The sequence below is a fragment of the Hippoglossus hippoglossus genome, chromosome 12 (assembly GCF_009819705.1).
Source record: "Hippoglossus hippoglossus isolate fHipHip1 chromosome 12, fHipHip1.pri, whole genome shotgun sequence".
Lineage (NCBI taxonomy): Eukaryota > Metazoa > Chordata > Actinopteri > Pleuronectiformes > Pleuronectidae > Hippoglossus > Hippoglossus hippoglossus.
The window spans coordinates 16,596,529-16,607,424 of record NC_047162.1 but is presented as its reverse complement, the minus strand read 5'-3'; positions in this window follow the sequence as shown (position 1 = coordinate 16,607,424).

Below are 10,896 nucleotides of genomic sequence, written 5' to 3'. Positions count from 1 at the left end.
AATCAATCAATCAATCAATCAAATTTTATTTGTATAGCCCATATTCACAAATCACAATTTGTCTCATAGGGCTTTAACATGGTGTGACATCCTCTGCCCTTAACCCTCAACAAGAGTAAGGAAAAACTACTTAAAAACCCTTTTAACAGGGAAAAAAGAACGTAGAAACCTCAGAGAGAGCCACATGTGAGGGATCCCTCTCCCAGGACGGACAGAAGTGCAATGGATGTCAAGTGTAAAGGAGAACATCAAGATAAAGGTTTTAGCAGCATTGATTAGGGTAAACATTTTGAAGTATAACTGAAGGTCAGTGAATTGGTGGATTAATGTCATTAATGGTCAAGTGTCTGAGGAGAAATACTATGTATCGAGCAGTCCTGCTGCAATCATAGTCCATGGTCAGCAGCCAGCAAGATCATGATCTACCATCAAGATCGGATGCCACTATAGTCCACAGTCATTGTCCACTGCCGCCATTAGGATCCATCATCAGCTGCCACCTCGGTCGTGGTCCACTACCAGTATCTGATGCCAACACGATAAAGGATCTGCCTTTATTATCACGATCAGCCAGCACGATGCAGAATCCGCCATACTGGATCCACCATTACGACCTCTGATACGTGATCCACAGATCCTAATCCATGATGTGGCCACAGCCGCGGCCCTGGATCTGCGGACGATAAGGCAAAGGGACTCCGGGGAAGAAGTCAAGTCAGTAACATGTATTGATGGGATATGAATTACTTCCCTTCAAGTCATTACGGATAGTAAAAGTCCAGAAAAACAATATGGGCCCTTTAAGACATTCAGTAGTAATCATGAGGTAAGAAATATACATTTCTGCTGTGTCTTGTGTTGAATTACTTCATGATGGGTGTTGACTTACAACTTAAAGGGAAAATGCTGAATGGCTGTTTGCTGAGCAACAAGTTGTGATATCCCTGTTCTGAGGAAGCTGCTGTCTTCCAGGAAAATCCACTCACTGACCTACAGGTTAACCATAACCGTTCTAAATTACACAACGTGTTCTAGGGAAAGTGTGTGTTGTTCCATTTTAAAACCCCTTACCAGCGAAACCCTTCCGTAGACTTTCTCCTAATATGTTGTAATAGTCTACTTTCTCTCCGTAGATGATTGCATATTATGGCCTACTTGTTTTTAAAATAATTTTTTTAATCTACTGCCGAGCTCCAATAACATCAAGACATCACAAACTGAGATCTCTGCAGTGATGGCTTTACAGAGCATTAATCACAAAACGCCACTAGAGGGTACGTTTGGAACACGAGTCCACTCAGGCTGCAGGTTTGTCAGTGTGCTCTTTGTGTTATGTGCTGTAGTCGCCTCCAATCGGCCTCATTTGTCTAAAATATGACGCAGTTTACTAAAGTATTTTTGTTTCGCCTTTCCAGCTCTGGCTCAGACCCAAAAATATCACAGTCACAAATCATGTTGACCCAAATCAGGACTGCTCTGAATGATTGCATCCATGTACATGATATATCGAATTCCTTGAGAGTGTGTCTATCCCCCCCCCGTGCTGTCTTCACACACTTGACTGTGGCTCAGCTCTGCTGTGCGGTGCAGCCTCCTGTCTCATTTGAATGAGTCTTATTTTGAATTTCTCAGAATTCTATCTAGGGGTGCTCCCTCAGCAGTTTACTCTTTACTTGACCTTCCTGCCAGCCGGCCTGTTGCAATCTGAGCACTGTGAGTCAGCTAGATGTCAAGCCAAAGACAGTGGATACAGTAAGCAGATATCTTCTGATGTGGTGTTTGACTGGGTGACAGATTCAGTTTGCACAATCACCATTAGAGAGTTCCTAGAGATATAATACAAATCAAGTGTCATACACATTTAAAGGTCTTCTGCAGTGAGGGTCTCCTGTTTTTTTTTTTGTGTCTAGTCAGAGCAAGATTTGATGATCTGGAATAATAAGAAGTATGTCTCCACGCCTCTTATTGTGAAAGAGGACTCAGTCATCCAGAAGCACAGGCGCTGGCTCAGTCAGTTCTACAGTGAGAACAGCCCACGGCTGCAATACCAGCGCGACACTTTGGACTTTTGACCTCTCTGGACTATGTAGGAGAGACAAGCAGGGGACAGGTCAGAGTTCACATAAACCACATGTCTCAGGGAGTCCAGGATTTATTTATTACATCACATATAATATATTAAAGGTGGAAAAGAACACCACATTTTTCAAGGTTAGAGATATCCACCTAAAAAGTGTCATCAAAATCTAGCCATTTTTTCCCTTGAGATAATAAAGAAAGTGTCCAAAAACGCAAAATTAACAAAGGTGATAAAAGACTCGTGGATCTGCCCCTTTATCCCGATCCACACCAAAACGTTAATGGATTCTTCCTCAGCCCATGTTCCATCCTTACACCAAGTTTTGTGGAAATCTGTGAAGTTGTTTTTGCTCACAAATATAATATATAATTAATAATATTAACAAACCAACAAACAAACCGTACATGGTTGTGTTTCTAGACTTTGAATAAGTGTTTCCTGTTTTACTTTGGTAGTCGCCGTTGTCCTTTCCGATGTTTGTCTGGCTTCCCCCCCGCCCTGGTGAGTTTCACCTGTGTCAGTGTTCACCTGAGTGTCAGTTGTGTGCGTTTGTCTGTGTGTGTTTTTTTAGTAAGTGTAGTTTCTCACCTTGCTTTTTGTCTGTGTGTTTGTCTGTCTGTGTGTGTTTGTGTGTGTGCGTGTGTTTGTCTGTCTGTGAGTGTTTTTCTGTGTGTGTGTGTGTGTGTGTTTGTCTGTGTGTGTTTGTCTTTGTGTGTGTGTCTTTGTGTGTCTGTCTGTCTGTGTTTGTCTTTGTGCCTTTTGGACACCTCTGCCTCACGCTGCCTGTTCACCGGACCAGTAAGTCTGATCAACGACTGTGTAACAGAACTTTTGTCATCACGCGGAGACATTTTGTGTCCTCTTCTGTCAGTTCTGACATGTGATGTTTATATGTCAACACACACCAGCTGCTCTATCACTTTCTCTCTCACTCTGCCTTCATCTGCATGAGAAAGGATACGTGTAAGTATGAAGTTAAATCCAGAACGCGCAAACAAACTGGGCTCAGCCTCACGTTCTGTCAAACGGCAGCTGTGTTTGTTTTCTGATTCACGTCTCAGATGACAGCTGATAATGATTTATGACTATTTAAAGAACCACTTCACCAGTTTGTCTTGTGTCTCTACAGAGAAATTAAACAAGTAGTCTGTGCTACTGCAGTTTGTCACAGAATCAGGTGGACGTCGTTGTCTCAGGATTATAATGTACAACAATAATAACGTTAGCTAGTGGAAAATCCCACAGTATATATTTAAAATGTTTATTTTACACTTGGTATTAACACTTTAAGGTAAAAACATGTTGAATGATCATCTTCTAATGTAGAAATAAACTTGTCTGCTGCAGTTTGTGCTGCGATGCTCTCCTCGTATTTATATTTACAATTGTACAACAGGTGGGGTTGGTCCTGCTGCCACAACAAACTGGGGTTCGAATTACATAGGGGACTGTGTAATGATTTGTGAGTGATTACGATCCGAACTATCCTGAAAAAGTGTTTTTACTCTGCTGACCATTGTTCATTTCGATCTGTAAACTCCGTAGTCAATTCTCTGGATTTTACGTGCAGGTAATATCTGAAAACGGCTTTAGTTATCAGTTGGTCGTAGAAGACAGAGAGGACACTTTCTAAAGCAATCAAATAGTATCTGTTAGACAGCACAACACTTCTTATGAATAGCGCATGAACCCTTGTGCTCCGACTCAATATTGAAACATATTTTCATGACCAAGGCCAATCTACAGATGTAATGTGTATTTAAATATGCCGAATAAATCTGCTCTGCTCTGATGCGTTTGCTCTTGCATCTCTGAACTAGCACAAGCTTTCCATTGCACTAAATATGTCAGTGTGTTAAATTGAGCAGAGTAGTTAAATGTTCACCGTTCTACTTGGCCAGTGGCACTTCTCTGAGGTTCCCCTTATCTTTGACTATGCTTATCTTATCTGGGTTCATGGTGGGGGAAAACTGTGCTGCCTTTGTTTTACTGAAGCATTACCTCAGCAGTTGGCTCATTGGATTTAAAGTAATGAGGAAATGTTGTGTTAATCTCTTTGTGATGAAGCATGGCGGAAGCAGGAGACCTCGAAAGTGAGAAGGAAGCCGTTGTTACGCTGGAGGAAAAACAGCTACCAGGTGCTGTCAGGGTTCTATACACAGCGAGGGGAGCAGAGAGGCGAGAGGATGAGAGCGAAGAGGTCATCCAGCCTCTGCTTCAGCACAAACACCAGGACAGCCGGGATGAGAACCACAGAGCAGACACTCAAACAGCGACAGATGTTGCTGACCCAGAGACATCTGTTCCACACGAGCTAGAATTGGCGGGTGGGGATCAGGGCGGCTGCAGCGGGAGTGTCAGGAGCTTGTGCAGTGACAGCGGTCGACGCGAGTGCCACATCTGCAGTGAGCAGTTTGATTCGCACACTTTGCTCGAATGTAACCACACACTGTGCCAACACTGCGTGGATGGCATCATGAGGCGGGCCAAAGACCCGGGCAGACTGCAGTGCCCCTTCTGTCGGCAGACCACCCCGTTCCCACAGTGGGAGATCAGAAGACTTCAGGAGGAGTTCTACAGCAACTGTGTCTACGAGGCCACACCGGCCCTCGTCATCCGTCCTGGCCCTGAACCTCAGGCCGTCAGTGCATCACCTTTAAGCTGCTTCGCTAACACACTCAGAGACATATGTGAAGGCTGCGTTTGCACTTCCCACCCTGTCAGAGGACCGAGACGGATGGGACCAACCTCGCGCTGCCTCTTCATCATTGTCTCCGTGCTGCTGCTCCTGGGGCTGCTGGGCTTTTCCCTGTATTTGGCTCTTACTTATATGATGATAACCATCTTTTTCAGTCATGGCTAAACTTCTCAATTGAGGGACTTCAGGTTTTTCCAGAGTTTGACCTCTGGAAAAAGGTTTGTTGAACTTTGTGTTTTCACCAGAGGGACCAGGGTCTACATTCAGTTTCAGGGGAAATCCTTAAGGTTAAGAATGCCTGATTGGTCGAGTACTTTAAATATACTTTGTTACTAGAGCTTGTCTCATTTCCAATCAACAACTTAACAATTTGAATCTCTGTCATTTTTACTTCTGTAGTATAACTCAATCTATACAACGTAATTGTTGTTCTATAGTCCTCTGCATTACCGCCACCGCCTGGTGGACTGGAGTGGAACAGCTTGTTGTTGCTATTGGTTGTTGGTAGATCAGCCGGATAATTTGCTTAATCCCCCCTGGTCTTTTGACCACGGTGGAAACGTAGGTAGTCTGAAGGAACTTCTAGTTTCTTTTAATAAGTTCCAGGTACTTTAGGTTGAAACGCAGAAAAAGTAAATTGTTTTCCAGTTTTTTTTTAATAACCTCATTGATCATTCCTTCACGCAGCCTGATCATTTCAGACACTTCCTTGGACTTACCGAGGAACAAAGGAGAATGTGAATATAAGTTATCAGCAACATAAATGCTTCTATCAACCTCTGACTTTTAGTTTTCTTTGAAGAATACTTTGTGCCACAGCGAAGCTAATGGAGGTTTGACTTTGGATCAAAAACTCTTTCTGGGTCTCGTGTTGACCTACTTCTCACTAGAACAGCTTGGATGCTTTGTGCTGTTACTGCTGCATATTCTTAGCAACAAAAACCCGGCTTGATCTCCTTTCAAAGTGCATATGAAGGAGACTGGGCCCTACAAGTTCACCCCTTACATCCATGTTGTTCTTTCAAAGACAATGATGACAGCTAGATTTAACGCTTCCCTCTTTAATTGTGGATGCACTTGCACCTTCATGTTTGTTACTATGTAAATGTGCAATTAAATATATATATATATATATATATATATATATATATATATATATATATATATATATATATATATATATATATATATATATATATATACTGTATATAAGTACTCCTATAAATATATTGATTATGTCTGCTGTGTAAAAATAAAATCAGGTTTTCTGGGGAATTCTGGCATTCTATTGGTCTAAGTTACACTTGGTATTAACACTTTAAGGTAAAAACATGTTGAATGATCATCTTCTAATGTAGAAATAAACGTGTCTGCTGCAGTTTGTGCTGTGATGCTCTCCTCGTATTTATATTTACAATTGTACAACAGGTGGGGTTGGTCCTGCTGCCACAACAAACTGGGGTTCGAATTACATAGGGGACTGCGTAATGTTTTGTGAGTGATTTCAGACACAGCTTTTGACGTTTTCGGGAAATAGCATGAACTGTGAACTATCTTGAAAAAGTGTTTTTACTCTGGTGACCATTGTTCATTTGGATCTGTAAACTCCGTAGTCAATTCTCTGGATTTTACGGGCAGGTAATGTCTGAAAACGGCTTTAGTTATCAGTTGGTCGTAGAAGACAGAGAGGACACTTTCTAAAGCAATCAAATAGTATCTGTTAGACAGCACAACACTTCTTATGAATAGCGCATGAACCCTTGTGCTCCGACTCAATATTGAAACATATTTTCATGACCAAGGCCAATCTACAGATGTAATGTGTATTTAAATATGCCGAATAAATCTGCTCTGCTCTGATGCGTTTGCTCTTGCATCTCTTAACTAGCACAAGCTTTCCATTGCACTAAATATGTCAGTGTGTTAAATTGAGCAGAGTAGTTAAATGTTCACCGTTCTACTTGGCCAGTGGCACTTCTCTGAGGTTCCCCTTATCTTTGAGTATGCTTATCTTATCTGGGTTCCTGGTGGGGGAAAACTGTGCTTCCTTTGTTTTACTGAAGCATTACCTCAGCAGTTGACTCATTGGATTTAAACTAATGAGGAAATGTTGTGTTAATGTGATGAACAGACAGGAACAAGGGAAATCTCTTTGGGATGAAGCATGGCGGAAGCAGGAGACCTCGAAGGTGAGAAGGAAGCCGTTGTTACGCTGGAGGAAAAACAGCTACCAGGTGCTGTCAGGGTTCTATACACAGCGAGGGGAGCAGAGAGGCGAGAGGATAGGAGCGAGCTAGAATTGGCGGGCGGGGATCAGCGCGGCTGCAGCGGGAGTGTCAGGAGCTTGTGCAGTGACCGCGGTCGACACGAGTGCCACATCTGCAGTGAGCAGTTTGATTCGCACACTTTGCTCAAATGTAACCACACACTGTGCCAACACTGCCAAAGACCAGAGCAGACCGCTGTGCCCCTTCTGTCGACAGACCACCCCGTACCCACAGTGACAAATGACAATGTAATGTGAAAGGGGTTAATCAACACATTGGAAATGTGTCAAAATTTCTGTCCGTCCAGAGTTTTCAAACTAAAATGTGCCCAGTAGAGTTTCCAAAAGTCTCCGTTTTAGGGGTTTGTCACCTCGGAGTAATGTGGATTTCAGGCGTAAATATGGCGACAGTGATACATTTTAAAGCAAAAACATATTAGTGTGGATGTAGCCTATATGAGTTACCTGGTAGCTGCTTTCAGACATGCACTGAACTCTGCAGTTCCTCTGTGTTTTCTCCAGAGGGGGTGCATGTGTGAACGCAAATGTCCGAGTGAGACGCTCTCCAGTATCTGCAGAATTTCTCCGCCTGGCCTCCTCGAATAAAGTCCCTAGAAATCCAGGAGAATCCCACGTGAGAACAAACAGAAAACAAATATCTCTCTGTGAAAGAGCGGTGACACACACGCGCAGAAGAGATGAGATGGTGACAAGAGCTGACACCAGTGTGTTGCTGTTGTGAACCCGTCTGTGCAGGGAACCTCCCGTTGTCTTGTGCATGTGTGAAAGTCAAACTGCCGGTGAACTCTGCAGCCGATTCTCTGGATTTTACCCAGAGGTCGTGTCTGAAAGCGGCTTTGAGACTTCTGACAAACCCAGTAGGACCTACCTGCCTGCAGCATCAGATGGCAGCCAGATATTTGGGGCTTTTTAGCCTCCAGTTTTTCTTGGGAGAGAAACATATCTCATTCACAAGGTCCTACATGAATAATGTATGCCATAAAAACTCAAAACATCAAAATCTGTTGTTTTTGGCTTGTTCCTCGTCCACCAAGAGGCCAAAACACATAACAAAGATTTGTTTAAATAAAATGTCAATCATTGGTTGACTGGCTGTTGACTCAAATGCCGAGGATTAAGTGAAGGGAACAGCCAAAACGTGGTTCTCAGAAGTATAAAAAATACATTTACTCACATTACTTAAATGTATGAAAAATGCATGGATATCTTGCCTTGGGCAAACTAATGTAGAGACAATAACACTTAACGCCCTCTGTTTCAACATGGTGAGCTGCGGAACGAGAACATCATGTGAAAGGACAATTCAAAGCACTCGACGGAACACAGACTCTACATGTGTATACATACGTTGCATCTGGAGAACAGGATGGGTCTTTAAATCCTGTGGAATTATGTACGACTGTTTTCCGTCAGTGGACTGTCGATGACTCAAACGCAAAGTTGGAATATGAAATAGGGCATCGCTCTCTAATGTGAAATTTAAAAATGTATCCATATTGATCAGGCCTGCAGCCGACCCCCCCACAGGGCTCTGCAGGATGTTGGCAAGCAAAGATGGAGTCTGAAATCCAGAAGACTCGCTGTGTTCACTGCAGCACTAACGCTTCAGCTTCGGGACGAGCGAGCACGCGAGCTCTGAGGGGGCTCACACATCCATAATTTATGCAAGGACTTAACACTACATGAGAAACACATCAGATCGGCAGGCATCCATCTGGAGATGACTCATTGAGGCAATCCATTTCGCAGACCCCATCAGCTCTGTTTATGTCACAGCACACGGTCTGTTTGGTTCCGTGCTTCGATCACAAACTGTGGGCTCCATGTCGCCGGCGTCCAGCGATCGATGACGGACAACAGCTCCACTCGAAGCGCTGCTAGATCACTGTGCTGAAGGGAGCCTCACACATCATTTATGGTGCGCCTCTTCACACCATTCCACACGCACACGTTGCAAATGTGTTCGGAAAAACACTTGTGTGATGGAAAAAGCAACACAAGACTGTTTGAAATGATTAAAACAAGAAGTGAAGTCACTTAAAGCCATTTTGTTTTTGTCAAAAATAAGATTAGACAACAGGTTAGATCTCCTTTAACAGGATTTTGATTTCAATTTTAAGACCTTTTAATGGTGCCAAAGCAAAATGTCATCACCGTATTGAAATCATGATTCATCATCAGCTTTTGAGGTTTGAAAGTAAATATTTAAAAACCCTGCATAAAGCTCATTAAATTAAAATCACTAAGATTGCTTAGCTGCTACAATTGCTGATAACATCTTGATCGCCCCCTGGTAGCTGGCTGCAGTATAGGTTGTAAACCTCAGAAATGTTTTCTGTCATCTTATTAGTTGTGCTATAATTGTTCTTGTACATTTGGTTTTGATTATGTAAGTTTGAAACTGACCTGATTGATGAAAAGTGATGTTTAAATATATTCAACCTTTGTTCTCGTATAGAAATATTCCAACCAAATGACAGATAAGTTAATGAGAAATAGTTTTTGTTGTTAACTCAAAACGCACAGATTCACACTCACTCCTTGCAGAGGACTGTGTGGGTTGTGTATCAGTCTGTGCTGCTTCTGTGTGGGTGGACGGCTCAAAGCGTGAACTCAAGATTGTGCCTGTGTGTGTGTGTGTGTGTGTGTGTGTGTGTGTGTGTGTGTGTGTGTGTGTGTGTGTGTGTGTGTGTGTGTGTGTGTGTGTGTGTGTGTGTGTGTGTGTGTGTGTGTGTGTGTGCTTCTGCGTGGATTAGTGTGTATATGTGTAAACTTAGGTTTAAAAGCCGACAATGATCTGTGTGTGCTCTGCTGCCTGCATGTGCTTCTTCGTGTGCATCAGCCTTCACAGGACTTCACTGTGTTGTGTTGCCCCAGCTGCAAACGTATGATATTATGGCTGCAGAGCAGATTGGTCCGGCTTTATTGATGTGTGAGTTGTCGATGAGTGGGCGGGGAGAGGAGGGCTTCATAACCTCGTTTAATAAGAGGCCTTCACACGGTCAGGGCCGACAATAAGTGGAGAGTTTTATACAAACTGGCTGTGGCACCGATGCTGGAGGAAGGGGTTTAATCATCAAGGGCTCTGTTCAACACCGTTATTTGTTACCTTCAGTGGATTGGTAGTGACAGGGACTTGTCTCGTTTGTTTCGCATTTTGGAGGCAGCGTATTTCCTGAAAGTCGCTTTTTTTTTACTTTAGGGAAGAAAAACACCTTTTTAAAAAATGGATTTATCCGGGCTGTGCTCCAGAGAGACGCTGTGTGTCGAGATCAGTGGAACCAACCACGTCTGACCAATCACACAAACAACCTGCAGCTTCTCAATCCCACTAATTCTGTTTTAGAAGTTTATAGACACTAAAGTGTTTTTTCTTTCAAACTATAGAATTGTATAGGATTGTATTGGATGTACAAATGAAGTCAGGTGAACTAAATTGAAAATGGAAATAATAATAACTTAGGCATGGTGATGCAAGACAGTGATGCTCTCCCTGAATGTTGTCCCAGTATTTGAACTGGTTTTCTGGCCGTTTGATGGACTGGTGTCCTGCCCAGGGTGAACGTCACCTCTCCCCATATGTCAGCAGGGAACAGCTCAACCTCAACCCTCAAAAAGCTGAAATGATTGATGGATGGATATTTCCAGCTAAGCCTCCTTCTAACAGTTAACGTACATTCTCCTTGTCTTAAGTTATGTCGAGAAAACTAATCATATGTGAGCCGGACTCGTTGTGGGAGCACACAGCCGGCAGCTGATGGATGTTGATTTCCTTCAGCCTTGTGATTAATTCATCAGCTCTCTGCAACCCAGAGACACACCGCTGGGCTG